This window comes from Aphis gossypii, chromosome 1 (assembly GCF_020184175.1).
Source record: "Aphis gossypii isolate Hap1 chromosome 1, ASM2018417v2, whole genome shotgun sequence".
NCBI classification, from domain to species: domain Eukaryota; kingdom Metazoa; phylum Arthropoda; class Insecta; order Hemiptera; family Aphididae; genus Aphis; species Aphis gossypii.
In genome coordinates this window covers 9,521,974-9,539,034 of record NC_065530.1, presented here as the reverse complement: position 1 = coordinate 9,539,034, position 17,061 = coordinate 9,521,974, and the positions used below count along the sequence as shown (strand labels likewise).

The 17,061-nt window shown below is 27.6% G+C and overlaps 1 protein-coding gene across 2 annotated transcripts in view; it reads left to right on the top strand.

The window, feature by feature from the left end:
- The first annotated feature begins 5,865 nt into the window (after positions 1-5,865).
- Positions 5,866-17,061, top strand: part of LOC114123365 (uncharacterized) — a 58,001-nt gene continuing 46,805 nt past the window's right edge. The window contains exon 1 of one of the 2 annotated variants that reach the window (XM_050210765.1): positions 5,866-6,262. The gene's annotated coding sequence lies outside the window, so the exon portion shown is untranslated. The remainder of the gene's footprint in view (positions 6,263-17,061) is intronic. The other variant, XM_050210764.1, reaches the window with a different exon arrangement.

Genomic DNA, 17,061 nt, shown 5'->3' with positions numbered 1-17,061 from the left:
TTATTCAAGTGCTAGTTTTATCATTTAGATTGTGATTAGTTTCTGGAATATTTTGTATAATATTAATAGGCAGTTTTAAAATATCATAAACATTTTTCAGTGTATTAATAAATATTGCTCTAATATTTTAAAGAAGAGAGGGTCTCAACATTTTAAAATGTAATTAAACGAGTTTAATTTCTAGGACACAAATATATGCAAGATTAGTTATTACGTCAAAATATTATAAAAGAATATGAATTCTCTATAGTTTCATTAATTATTTTGATAACAATAATATTAGATTATTCTCTATATTGAAACCATTTTATTTATTTAATCTTGATAAAATCAATATATTTTTTTACAAATGTTTATACTATAATATTATAATATGTACCTAATTGGTTAGTTCGTTTTTAAAGGAACTGTGTACCTATGTGTAGGTAATAATTATATTATTGCCTATCAAATTATTTGTGACCATCGTGTAAACAAATAAAATATCCATAACATGATTTCTTTTATTATGATGGTTTGAATATTTTAATAGATGAACCATAATTAAAAAAACTTATCTTTCTTTGATAATTCGGATCTAAGCACTTGCTCAACTACTATATCATAGTAATTAGTAACGTTGACCGATTATCTATGTATAATAATATATAGTAGAAGTTGGTCAAACTATTTAAAATTCAAAAAATTGAATCAAGTTTTAAAAAAAACTAAATCAAACTGAATTTAAACGAAAAGTTCGAAATTCTATAATTAGTTTAAACTTCGAAATAGTTCAAAATCCAAAAAAAAATAGATTAAACACAAATATTTCCCCGGTTTTTATTATTGATAATAACTTTGTATTTAATTTATAGTCTATATACACTTATTTTATACTATTTCATTTTTATTTATTTTTAATTTGGAGTGTTGAATGTTCATTCTAACCTGTTGCATATATATATAAAATTTGTATGAGTCGAATAATACGCATTATCTCAATGTGCATTAAGTTAATCTCGAAGTTCAATGTATATAAGTACATGTTTTTTCTATGGTATATCAAGTATGATTGAAAAAGTTCGGTTCGAGTTCGACATAAATCAGCACTATAGTTTCACTAGAGCAGCACACTACAGTAATAACTAATTTATAATTTACGTAGTTAACTATATAGTACGAAATATAACTAATAGGTAAAGTGATAAATAAGCATAAATGGTAGTAATATATTAAACTCATTCATTTGAAACATTATGCCACGATTACTGATTATAATTTATTATTGTACATGATCGTGTTCTATAATATATGTGTATTGAAATTTGTAGAAAGAGGCCGCGTTAAATTCGCGCTCGATCGATGTTCTATATATAAATAAATAGAAACTTAGTTATTATAATATTATATGTTTAGTTAGAATTTGTTTCGATGGCCGAGTTTTCGATGCGACATCTATGACGGAATTATAAGCACACTAACTTGTATATAGGTACAAAAAATATATTGTATTCATGCACCTATAACCTAACGTCGAGCGCGTAAGACGATTTAAATTAGAACCATCGCCTATAATAATATATACGCGTACCTTTAATGGGTGGGTTGTAATGTACATAGAGGTAAATGGGTTTTAACACGAACCAATTGGTCAAGTACCTACACGCGAGTTGAATTTGTGACGACTGCCGTGCGCAGTGGCACGATTTGTAGCACATCACGTCGAGAAATTCGAGCGCGAATAATGATATTTAGGTATAAGTACGTCAGTTGTTGTATATTATTATAAACGTCCGATCGTCCAAAATATTGTTACGTTCAGTTTTTCAATGATTATATATACATAAAATATTATTATTAATGTCGAAAAACCGAAAACTTGTACTTATTGACATGTAACTTATTTTGGCTATAAATTTTACTAAACGTTCATGTTTTTGACCGACATACCAAACGTATACATACCAGCAATATTTTAAAATGACTATAACTGCGCACACCTGACTTATGATGGTTGTCCATTTATGATAGCTCAGGAGCCGCTATACCATTACAATTTTTTAGCAAGAAGTTTCCCCGTCAGTTTTGATTTTGGTTAATCATTAAAATATTTAATCATAATAAATATACGTAAAAATTACAATACGTTACATATAATGTTTTTACTGTTGAGAATTTCAGTGTAGATGAATAATGCATTTTATTAATTTTTCTTTATGCTTAGTTTACGAGCGTATACTGCCTGGGTATTGTGTACTATACTAATAATTATAAATGCATATAAAGAGTAATTAAAAAGCGAAATCGGTAACACACTGCACACAAATATAATTATAATATTGAAAACCGTTCAGTGGAGACGATCAGTGTGCGTGGGAGTATAGTATCTAACGTCCGGGACGCGACGGGGTTAGCCACAGGAAAAAGGTTAGGTAGGGATTATATAGGCCGACGACCAGTATCGTGATTATTATAATATTATTATTGTTACATTGGATAACATCGACTGTCGACGGTTTTTTAATTGAGGGGCGACAATGCAAAACGTGCTATTGCCATTTTTTGCTTTTTCCAGAAACAGTGATTTTCTATAGTAGCTTATCAAAAAGTCATAGTAAAAACCTTAAGTATTCAAAAAATACATAAAAAAAAACTGAACCTACTTATGATTTTTGTTTATATTTAAATTTAAGTTTTAGTAAATTTAAACGTCATTTTATAAAGTGGATCGTGCCAAAACGTACTATTTCCACCACTTAGTTCGTTTTGTCAAAATTCAATGGAAATAGTACGTTTTGGCCATATTTCATCATAACGTACTATTTCCACTAAATAGCACATTTTTATATAATTTAACGATTAATTTATTATTTTTTTATTTATTAATTTAAGGTAGGTAGATATATTTTTTATTAGCTATTTGTTTAACAAAACGACCTAGAATTTTATTTTTCATAATCAAATATTTTATGAAAAAACATATACTCTATATTTTTTTTTTTACTGTTAAATTGCTACAATGGTTTGTATTATCTTTATAAATAATAAAATTTTATTTTATAACCATTAAAAACGAAGTCCATAATCATACAAATAAAAATAAAAACAACACATACTTTAATTTTAACATAGTTTATTTATTTTGACAATAACACCTTTCTTATTCTCTAGTTTGAGTATCATTTTTTTTTGTTCAAACCACATGCGGCCATTTTAATGGTTCTTGAGTTGAACATTTTAAATACCTAATTACTAAATTAACTTGTTGCAAATAAAACATTAATAAATAGTACATACAATTATTAGTAGGTAATTTAAACAATGAACCAGTACAGAGAACAGTAAGTGAATTGTATTATCATAATACCATGATAGTCATCATACAAACTTTTGGAGGGAAAAATTTGAGATAACCATTCAACACCAAAACAAATACTGAATTTTATCAGTTGCACCAACTAGTAAATAAAATAAAATAATGTAGTCCCATATTATATCACCATGAAATAATTAAAGAAATAATTAATTAAATTGAAATGTAAGCTTCATTTTTTACTCTTGGAAATAGTACGTTTTGCAAATAATTAATTTAGTAAAGCTACATTTTAACATGGGAAATGTAACGTTTTGCTTCAATCTGGAAATAGTACGTTCTGCACATAATTTAAAAAATAGTACGTTTTGCTTTAATAATTATTAAGTTGACACTAAATAACATGGGAAATAGTACATTTTGATGTAATTTGGAAATAGTTCTTTTTGAAACGATTTTAGCGATGGAAATGGTGCGTTTTGCAGAAATCATGAAACTTTATGATCAAATATATACAGGAAATAGTACGTTTTGGACAAATCTGAACACGCCATTCGATTCCACGTGGTTTTTACTATCAGAAATGATGTGTAACTCAATTTTGACATTTTTGGCAATAGCACGTTTTGCATTGTCGCCCCTCAATTACATACGTTTATTCCGTCTCGATTGTACTTGTATCTATAATCTATATCTCAATGTTATAGATACATCACTACGTATCTTGTATATTTATTTTTTTCAAATGGATATAGGTATAATATTTGTGGCTTGTGTACTTATTATTTATAGGAACTAAAGGATGTGAGATGTACTCTGCTATAGAACGTTAGTTTTTCAGTTCATTTTTGAAATATAACAATGATTTTATGGTAAAAATACATCATTTTAAAATTGCAAGGTACCTACTATATTTATGTGAAGTATCCAACTTTAGCTCCCCCTCCAAAAAATAAACTAATAACAATTTTGTTTTGAAGAACTTCTTTTTAATTAACACATTATAGCTATGAAAATACGAAAGTATATACTTTTTTCAAAAACCTTGTTAGTAACTATTATCCTATTATCTTCGTTTAAGTTGTTAATAACGCGTATTTTAGAAGAAAAATAATGAAAACAACAAAATAACATTTTTTAATTATTGTTACTTACATACAGTAAATAAACCTAGTAGAGCTTCATACTTATTAGTTATTTCCATACCAAGTATTCATTTCCTAAAAAAATTTGACATTCATAGAAAGCCATTGTCTGTAAATATTCAATGTTTGTACAACTAATTTTAAAAAGTATTCATTTCACTTAGGCGAACTAAATATCGTGCGAAATTATTACCGTGAAAAACGCAAAAAAAATATATATTTACTGGTTAGTTATTAATATTAAGTAAATATTTCGACCGGTTTACCACAGTTTTACTTTTTTAACTAGGTGTAGATATTAATTTATTTTTATAAATAATATTTATTTTTATTTTTGTTAATATATTTTATTTTTAAATGTGACAATATTAAATTATGATCAATAATAATATAAAATCTATTTAATGACAATAATTTTATGAGATAATCCTTATATTACTTACAGTTCACTAATAAAATAAAAATACTGATTTTTAATAACTATAAATATAATATTATGTATGTTATTATGTATTATAATACATAAACCATAATATATTTAATTATATCAAAATTAGTATATCATGATACTGAATATTTAAATGCGATCTTAATTAAATATACCAAACATAGTTTAATAGGTAACATATTATATAGGTTTAGTGAAATTAAACAATAGAATAATATTCGTTTTAGTGTAGTGTATTAACTATAATGAAATATTATATTACATGGTATCTTGAAAAAACGTATTTCTAATTACTGTAAAAATTTGAGATAAACTAATTAAAAAAAATATTTATTTTGTACATAATATTATAGACATATTATGAACATTTTAAACAGTAGGTATATCATCAACATATCATTTCGTTACACTGTATAGAAACTTTAGACAATACTTAAATCATGTCTTAATTCTATAAAGAAATATGTATTTATAAATTACATTTCGGAGATACGAAACATGTATTATACTATGATACACTTGAATTACGATTTTTGAACAAGGATGAAAACTAAAGAAAATACACTTTTTTTTTTTTGTGAGTACTTAAATATTTTGATATGAATAATATTATTACAATATGCGTGTTTTGCACCTGACTGAAAATCATCATTTCCTAACAGATTTTTCAAATTAAAAATACAGCTTCACAAATCCCCAAATAGTGTACGTAGGTACGATACACGTGTATTACTAAAAAAAAAAACTATAACAAAACAAAAAAGGGTATTGCTGAACACGCGTTTCTCATGTCGCCTTGTTAAGGTCATCATCACAGAAGAAATGCTTTTACCGCGATCGTAGGCATAATGAATTAATTTTTATTATTACGTATAATATGTATTTATTATATATGTATATTATGGGCACGAGTATACGGACCAGCCGTTTTATTAGAGGAGGGCGCCTCGCCGGCCGGCCATCTCCGCAGTATCGTTGCCTACCGACGCAACACACGCCGGTCAGTCGTCAACAGCACCGCACGTTGCTTGTTCGTCTTTATAATATTCACACACGCGCTTAAAATATAATTATCTACCCGTGACACCACATATCGACGTAGTATCATATAGTGGCTAGTGGGCTATAACGATTCGTTTTCGATATAGTCAATAGTAAAATCTCATAACTCTAATAGTTTTCATTTTTTTTTTTTTTTTTTTTTTTTGTTGGCACGATAGTTCGTCTCGATAACTTCCCTTTCGAGTGCGTTCCGGAAATCCAACATCCACGAAGTCTACTGCAGACTTCCGATCAAGTGTCAGCGAAATTCAGACCAGAGGTGCACACTCACTACGTCGATATCCTCAGTGCTACACCTATAATATTTTACACGTGGTGAGTCTATTTAATATACATATTTCTGATGTGTTCATCATTGTAATACACATTGTATACTCGTACAACCAGCACGTGGATTTTTGTCTTTTTATCCGCGCGTTACCAATGTATATCTAAGTCTTTGTATTATTATTTCATCGATCTACCTGCCGATGGTTATTAATTTTTATCGGTTGAATTTGCATTCACGCTTCCCGATCAACTGCGGCAATGGAGCATTACAGATTATCAAAGTTGGGACCATCCAAGCTAGATTAATCGATGTTAGGGTTCATCTCTAGTACATTCACGTATTGTTATTAATTTACTATTTTTCTCAGTATAATAATTAAAGTGTATAGGTAATTAAACTATATTCACATGTATATATATATTTTTTTTAATTTAGAAATTAAGGTTTCAACTACTAGGTCATTAGTCTGTGTTTACAATATTACAATATTTTAAATTGCTTGTTCACACATATTATATTATGTGTGATATTTTGGATGTGTATAACTTTAAAGGGCTCATACACTGCATAGATAAATTTTAAAATAAATTAACACCGCCAGTCTCGACAATAATGATGATAATAATAATATTTATACGTATTGTAAATTGTAATATTGTATAATTTTAGTTAAAGTTTGACTTGGCGTCGTGACAAGTCGTAAACGCGCGTTTTTCTTTTACGTCCTGTTTGAGTTTGGTCAACCCGAACGTCGTCATGTGGGTGAATGTCAAACCACACCGTACGCAATGTTTTAATAGCACGTGTATCTGGAAGGGTTTTAGAAAGTGTATTGGTTTCAAATCACATAAACATGACTATTTATATATACATTTTAACACACTGAATCATACTAATACAATATTCTCTAACGGAAATGACCATTGCTTATAAAACTTTTTTATCTCGATAAACATATGAGATATGCATTTGATTTAGCAAAAATCAAATTTTATTATGAATGTAACTTTTATGATATATATATATTTTTTTAATTCAATAAAATATTATAGAAATATAATAAGATAAAATAATTTTATTCCTAACACATTTATAGAGATTTATCACATAGAATTATGCTCATGTTTTGTTATCTATATAAGTACCTAGTACTTTTTGTATAATAGTGATATTATATTTTATACTGTGCTGCCTAGAGAAATATGTTTTTAATAGTCAAATATGCATAGTATAATATACTCGTAATAATATACTACCAAGTTTTAATCGAACTGCAAATTGTGTACTATCGTGTTATACCGTTAAATTAGAAAATTCAATCAGCAATAGTAGAAAATTTAAAAAAGTTTGTCTTAAATAATCGAAAATAATTAAATTACAGTTGGTATTCATTTGATACTAGGTATATGCGTGTGGAAACACTTTAGATACAGCACGGACATAATACATAAGTATTAAATGTAGACATGAGTCGCACGACATACGCATTAGATAGAGTCTTTATATTGTTCATGTTAATAAATAATAATAAAATAACTTTAGTAATATAACCAATCGTTTGGTTTCGGTCCGGTGCGGTTTTCTCATAAAGATATAGTAAATATCATGCTATACGTAGTGGGTCGCGGTCAATACATCCGTTAACGATTTAAATTAGTTTGCTTGAATAAGACGTGATTAATAATAATCATTTACAAAATGTTTTCGATTTATAGTTATTAATTTCTTATAATTTAATATCCCGAGTCGTGGTAAATCGGTCATGTATAATACAAATTGGCAGTGTCGTTAAATACGTTTAATACTGTGTATAGTGTGTACGGCCATAAAGTTTCAGTGTTTTACCTCTTATAAAAACCTTGCACCAATCGGATAATTAATACTCATGTTCACAAATCGTGATTGTCACGGATAAACTGAAAACCTATGTTGTCGTTTTATTTGAAACATAATGCTGTGTGTTTGATGATATGTCTATACTGCTCAAAATCTTTGTGTTATAGATCTAACCTACCAACGGGGTTTCTAAAACCTTAAGATTTTTCAAATAGACTCCCATGCCATAGTTTTATGTTATGTCGATTGATATTATGAACAATTAGTCATAATAATATACATCGTCAATCTTAAAGGGGAAGTTGCGTGGCTAAGGCTCCGAGATTTGCGGTTTTACTTCAATTTTTGGCCACAGCTTAAAAAATATAAAAATAGGAAAATTTATATCAAAAGTTATATTATTTCATAGAGTTAAAAATTATATGCGTGTAGAGAAATAATATAAATGCTATTCATATTATTGAAAATATTATGATATGGTCTATGCCTGCTACTACAATTTTGAGGTGTAATTCAAAGATTTTTTTGCTACTTTTAACAAAACGTTTACAGTTATTCTATGAAACTCGTTAGTTTATAATCGATTAATACAAATAATGGGTATTTTAAAGGTTCTTGCAGTCAATAGAAATGTTTTTATATTAGACTTATTATCAATCACTGGGTTCCGTAAAACTTGGGGGTATTTAATATTTATTTCATAAGTTATTTTAATATTATATTGGTCGTAGTTGTAGTAGTACATTTTAAGATTTTTAAAAATAGGTAATATAAACACCGAAAAACAACTCTGTACGATTTTCGCATACATATTATAAGTACAAACGTATTGTTCGGCTCAATTAACACGTTTAACGATTTATCTTCGGAGATCTCTGAGTGAAAAATGATGACGATTATAATATTGTAATGCTGCTGTTCGCGATAATATTCCGTCTTGTGCCGACGACCGTGAGTGGACTTTCTATACATGTACTTACACACTATACATGCGCCGTTTCCGCAACGTTTCCTACTCTAATTAATCACGACCGCGGCGAACGACACCGACCATAATATGTTCATAAATTGTAATTATTATATTATATTGTATTCATCTGATGACCCAAAATTGACTTTAAGTGGATATTTTTATTAAGCCAAACGATGCGATCATCCCCGCGCCTTCGCGTCCTTGACCTATATATTGTGTACAAGTTTCGATTATTATAATACACAGGTAGTATTACATACTCGAGGAGAGTTGTTTGTTATATTAAACGAGTCTTTCTGAGTGAAATTTTTTTAATATGTCCATTTAATAGTTTTAGTATAATATGATTTTATTTGAGAACGATGTAGCAGTTTGCTTTAAACAACGACTATTTTTCCATTGGAATTGAGCAGGTCAGTACTTATAGCTGTATTCTATAACAATAATAATATTATCCTTGAGATAACCGAAAGAAATATTGAAAATAATAATTCAAACGAAAAAATATAGTTTCGTTAGTATGAATTTTTATGTCAGCATATCTATAATATAATGAAGCAAGCTATATCGCTTAGAGCATCACTTTAGGTAATAGATTTTCATTTTTGTTAAATTAACTATATTCATCAATATACTTTGACGGACGGCGAGGTGTTAAAAAGTTTGTTCGGAATGAATAATGCGACTTAATACTGTAGCCAGAAACCACTTTACCCATTTAGATACTACGTACATTAATACAGCAATAATTAGACAGTATTAATAATGATTGTATGTACCTATAGGTAATACATTTTTACAAATTTTTTCGATTCAAAAACTGAATAGTCGTTTTCGTGTAGTTCTATACGTATTATTATTAATATTAATATTTCTATAATGCTGTGAATACGATGGAATGCATATGTAAACCGAATAGTTGATATGTCAAGCCGTATAACACTCAATTTTTAAATTATTATTTTACTATAGTACAATCACAGTATGTATAACAGTATAATAATAGTATGTATACTATGATTATAAAATTATAATGTTTATTCCTATAAATTTAGTTTATATACAAATTGCACACTATACAGTAGTATAAATGCAAATAAGTATAATTAAATATTATACGAAATCTTAACCGATTTATTTTTAATGAAAGATAAACATTTTACATACCTAATAAAATAATATTATAGTATTCGAACTATAACATTTTATGTGTATTAAATATATTTAGGTAAATGGGCTCAAATAAACCGTTTTTAAAGTTAAACGTCTATTTTCACGTGGTATTATAATAAAATATTTTAATTTTACAGCGGGTCGAATTTCAAAATAAAAAAAAATTAGCATGAGCACACAAAATTCTTAAAGTTATTTTAAACATAACTATTACCTGAAATTTGTTGAAAAAAACTTTTTGTAAATTATTTTACTTTAAACTTATACCTCTATTATAATACGTCATATACTATTACGTATGTCCACACTACATACTGAACAATACTTGCTACGGGCACAAGTTTGTTTTTTACCTATTTTATTATAATATGACAATTGACAATTGACTATCGTGTAGGTTAAAATATTTCTAGTGAATGATAATATTAATGATAAGCCAAACAGACAAACGAACCGACGATGACCTGAAAACACCGACCAGTTTGAACCACTGCCGAGGGAGAGGCTCTCTTCCGGCGAAGCTAGTTTAGCTAGGTTGTTCCGCGCATATTTCCTATACAATCATACTATTACTATACAGTATTTGTTAGTTTAGATGACAAACGAGTTTCTGCCGCAATAGTCGAAGAAGATCCCGCGACTGAATTGGTCGGTGGTAAAAAAACTGCAATCAAAATATTCCGCGTACAATATTTCCCACGAGAATAATGTCTTGATTTTCGAGTAAAAATTATCTTGCGATATATCCATGGTAAAAAAAAAATGTTTTAACAGTTTGGGATCACGCACTTCATAGAGCTACTGTAATCATTCTATAGATAATATAATATTAAGTGATTGTGAGACAGAAATATATTATTATACATATATTTTTCATATTAGAGATATTTTTTATGAGATTCTTTCTTAGAGATATTTTAACCAGTTATCCTACAGGAAGTCGCCGTTGCCGTTTACACACATAGTCCGACGGAACTGGTTGGTACTTGACATATTCGATACTTACCAGGTGACTCTACGTCTATTGAATTTTCGTTCCTGGACAAAATTCTATTTCAAAGTGTTATATGTATATTATACTCACTGGACGGGTTTTTATACTGATAACTGCAGCGACACAGTTTATTATAATATTGTGTACAGTCTGTACATAATAATATCGTCTCGACGGATTTCTCCCACGGATATAAGTATATGGATATTGGGCAGGACAGTGTTCAGGAATTTCGGATGAGAGAGTATAATATTAGCATGTTAGCGTGTAAATAGTGTCTCAGACTAACCTTTATTATTAACCTTAATAACAACTAACCCTCCCATAAGCCCTCTAACGTCTATTATAATATAAGCTTAAAAATTGATGATATAATATTATAACAGAATCAATATATACCTATGTATTATAATCTATTATATTATACGATTTCCAGTTACTCCGTTAAAAATCAAATTGTTTTAATAATTGTGGATTTATTTAAGAATATTCTTAGTTTGCCTATGGATTTTTACATTATTAAATGTGATAATTCACCAAATGAATATGACAACATATTTTAAAGTTTCTTGTAAAAAAAAAAAAAAAAAAAAATTATAATAATAATGCTAATCAAGTTTATAGTAATTGTATGTATTATAGCTCTAATACTAATAATTTAAGTATGATTTCATAATAGTTTCATTAAAAATTAGATACTCTTTGGATTCCTTATTTAATTTTGATGTGGGACGTACAACAAGTGTATTTTTTTTTTGTATTTGGATCGCTATATTTTCGGACCTAATCTCTTAGTTTTCTGAATAAAGAAGAATTAAAAAAAAACATTATTTTATTTACTTTGACGTTATAATGATAAAATTTAACGCGTAAAAATATTAGAAACTAATTTTACCATTTCAAAACGTTTTATTGGCGTTATCTTTTATGGTTTTTATTAAACATTTTATTTTTTAATTTGAAAATATTTTGGATTAGTTTTTTACGTTCTCGTTTTTTCTTACATTTATACACGTTTTACGTTTTATGTTTTTTTATTTTTTGATACGCACGGTCATTTATACGCTTAGTTATAATAGTATTCGTACTTCATAGTTCCGGGAATCGAAGTCTGAGATTTGAAACGCCGACCACAGTATAGTGATCATCATTAATTTCCTACTTTGTTTTTATAATATATGTAGTATTGTAGTATATATAAAGTTTATCTCATTCAAAACCATTAATGTTGTATATAATATCTGAAGCTGCACCCTGTAATCAGATTATTGTCATACTTTCTCCTTATCGTGACGTCCAGAAAATAGCTATTATTATATAAAGAAATAATATGCGCAAGCACAAGTACCATAATGTTATTATTCTGACCATCTTCATTATATTGCTGAGTTTTACGAGTGGATCCATATATCTGGTATACTTATTATTTACATTCGATAGGTCTGATGTTCTCATGCGAAATCTTATAACAATATTAAAACAGTTTCGTTTAATTAATGACGTAAACAAAAATCGAGGCGTACACATATATTTAACTTAGGTATAAATATTATTTGTATAATGTTTTGTAAAGCTAAGAGTGCAGCTTAAAGAAATATATTCTAATAGTTTCATATTCGCATTAAGGTTTAAAAATCGAAGAGTCGTGATTAATACAACACAATTGGATGAGTTGACGTACTTAATCGAAAGCTTGGTTAGCTACATTATCGTCATATCACTTGGCCGTATTTGTTTTGAGGTGTGTCTGCTGTTTACACACGATTGCATTTTAATTTAAATCACGAAAATTTAGCCGGGTTTCTCGGAGTATTAAACGTGTTTATATAGATAAATAAAAACTCAATATGTTCATAGAGTTTTCAATTGTTTCAAAAATTTTTATTCATAATAATTATTTTAATACCTAGTCAAAGTTTAATTTATTATTTGGTATTCTGGTATATTTTCAATTGATCTTATGTTTTTATTAATATACATATTTAAAATTGATACCAATCTAAAAATGTTTAAAAATAAATTTAGTAAAAAATAAAAGTAAAATTATAGTAACTAAATATTTACAAATAGTAATATAACTATAATAATAATTTACGATAATATTTAAAAGTATATAATCCAATCACAAAAATATAACACAGTAAATATATACAAATTAAAAAAAAACCTAATGCAAAAAACGGAATCAGATAGATATATTTAGTGTTCCTGGACACTAAATATTCAAAGTTATGGGTCTAAATTATCACAATTTTTTACCTTTGTACCGTTAAAGTGACAGTTAAAAATTTTCAAAAAATCATGAATCATTATTTTTGATTTTGTGTGACACATGTTATGATTATGTAATGTAACGAATGACTAATGTCTACATAGTTATTGTATTTCGATTTTGTTGTGTGTCTCATTTCATTTGAAAACATTTCTTCGCGAAGACATATTATTAAAGATAAGCGTCAGAAAAATAAGAAATGTATATTCAATTGATAGAGTGTAAAATTATCTAAAGGTCGTAGTTATACTGGTGAAACTGTGAAAATATATGTTAAGCATATTTTTATTTTATTTTTCATAGTCATTTTTTAAAACTAAGGTTCAATTACCTTAATAGCATTATTTTATACTTCAACTCACCATATATTTTACTGGCACAATCATCTTCTGCATCGCATGTTCAGAACTTCAAATAACAATTAATTCTTAGGCCACTATAATACTACCTTCACTTTAATATTAGTTAACTATATATTATATTGTAGTCTTAATTCTATTTTCTGTCTTGTAATTGTACTATACGTATATTGTAATTATATTGTCCTATTCACCTAATTCTATATATGTTATACCTTGTAAAATTTTAGTTTGACGTTTAATAAACAACAATAATAATAATCACTAATAATCTATTGAAAGTCAATTGATCACAGTGACATACACGTACTACATCAGGTGTTAATAAAATTATAATAACTAATATCATTTTACCGGGGAGAGACAGTTCCTTTGCATAATACCATTGATTATAAATACTACTAAAGTATTTACGAAACGGTTGAAATGGATAACTTTCCAAGTCAAGTACACATGACCGCGGCAGTCTTAACATATTTACATGTAAAGTTCGTGCTACCTATCTAGAGTTATGGTATACTTTATAAATTATTATTTTGATAGATATACGTGTAATCTTTTAATTTCCGCTCATCATACAACCACAACACTTCATCGTTTATAGTACAAGTATATAACTATAGCATCATATATTTCATCATTTAGCGTTCTACGATCATATGTTTTTCCGATCGCGTGCAAGGTATATTATAGAGTGTAAGATTTACCTATATCATATAATATAACAATATTTTGTGTATTATGAGTTTATGACGATACTCGTAAGGCTGCTAGAGCGTCGTTCACGCATTACAACGATTATACATAATGATACGTGTATTTAAATTTCTCACGTGTGGTTGTATTTTCTTCACGAATTCGTACGGGTAAACCGAACTCGTGGCGTAATCGGCGAAAACTAGATGGATGATAGAATTAATTCCAATGATCGTCTGAACGGTTTAAACGAGTGACGTGTACTTGCGTTATATTTCAATGGTCGTCACTGTGTGTATGATATGCTCTCTGACCGAAACCAGAAAAACATGAATACGCAATAATATACTGTTTTAACGCTGTATTATACGATATAGTGTATATTATATATTGGTATACGACTGCAACGGTGGTGACTTAACGGTTACTATCGTGACCGAGTGCATATTACATTATTGTACTTACCTACTGGCTACTATGCTCAAATTTTAAATTCCGCATACCTATTGCACGGGATAATATAATATTATTATTTATTATGTCAGTTCAAATCAAACCGGTAAAGTCGGAATTTTGCGATTCATCTGTCGATTATAAAAATTATTGTTTAATAACCACACATTTAAAATGGACGGTATATTAATGAGATTATATTACTATACTGGGTGATTCAATAACCATATTCTCCTCTTTTTTTTCAATAATACAGTTGTTCGAAATTTAATTTTTGGAATTTTTAAATATATTTAAATATATAATACTCAAAGAGTATCTTTTGGAAATAGAAACTTTCATTTTTCAAATAAGAACCCATTTTTTTTTACTGTGAATTATTTAGTGAAAAATGTTAAAGTTTTAAAATCAATATTCAAACGAGTAGCTTTTAAGTTATTTAACTTTGTGCACTAAGAACAATAGGTCGTGATAATAAGTTTCAAGACATGGGGGCTATGGTGAGTTGAACATGTTTGTAGATAAGCAATAAAAAATGGTCCAAGTATAATTAATACTAAATCCAATAATATAATTCATATTTTTTATAAAATCATTTTTAAAGAATATTATTTAAAAAAAAAAATTAATAACTGTAAAATTACTTGTCTGCTTTTTGTATTAGGTACATCAATATTTCAAAACAACTATCCACTACCTAAATAACTTACGGTGAAAAGATTGAGTTTTCGTTTTAAAAACAGCAAGTTTGTATTGCTACAAGACGAGTAGAAAAAAATCTTAATAATTTGAAATATATAGTTATTAAGTATAATAAAGAATTCAAAACATTAGATTTAGGATAAAGTCAATATTAAATAAAAAATTGGGGTGAGAATGCTTGGTGAATCAACCTGTTATACTGTGAAAAATAATTGTGATAAATTGGCTATGCGTTTTATTACGCCACCATCTGCATACTTATCCTTTATGTGTATGTGTTTGAAAGCCATAAGACTAACGGAAAATTTAAAATAAAAACTTGATACCACAAAACTAGTTTAATGACTTATCTGATGCAAAATATATATAAAAAAAAATAACCACTTTTAATCAAAATATAAATTTAAAGTTATAGTAATAATTAATATTATATAAGTTACATTTTAGATGTCCAAAACCGGAAATTTTAAAAACCAACGGTTTATATTGTATGGTAATATTGTTAGTGTTATAATTACAATAAGAACCCCGACTTTTAAACTGTGTCCATACTTAATAATTGGTAATAATATATAATTTAATTCAATTACATTTATTATTAAAATACTAAATCTATAAACAAAGTAAATTACACATAAATAGATAAACTGAACAAAGATTACATTTTACGTGTCGGAAGTTGTGTTCAAATCTGCAGAATAAAAGTGGTAATGTATAAACTGAAGAATTTTATCATTCTAAAAGATCCATACTAAGACAATTACCAAAAATACGACATTTTTTGACGTGTACAATTGTACACAATTTACAGCAGTTCAATTATTAACATATTATTATCATAACGTAAATTAAATCTAGTAGTTGTTGTGTAAGTATATTGCATAATATTTAAATTTGTAACTACCACATTAAACTGTAAAATTAAAATAAATATTGACAAAGTCACAATGTTTGTGAACACAATGTGTTATTGAATGATATACAACCATGATAAACTTGACTTTTTATGCGAATTTTGGTAAATAATTTATAATTTTAGTACGTTGATAGTCTATGACTTAACCAGTGTAATCATTGACGTAAATTTTTTTAGAAGCGATTACTCTTATAACGGTAGAAATTATATAAAAAAAGGTCACCAACGGTTGAACCAGTCGTGAGTTCTGTCAAAAACGCGTATTTCTAGTTTTATCAGTTTGTGCACTGATTTAACAGTTATTCGGTTTTGTAATTTAATTTATGTAAGGTAATTTAGCCAATGACTTAAAAAAAATTTTAAACATTCAACTAATAAATGTTATAATGTATGATATTATCATAATAAAAAAATATCAGACCAGGTTTGGGGATGTTATTCAAGCTGTAAAATTATAGGTGTTACAGAA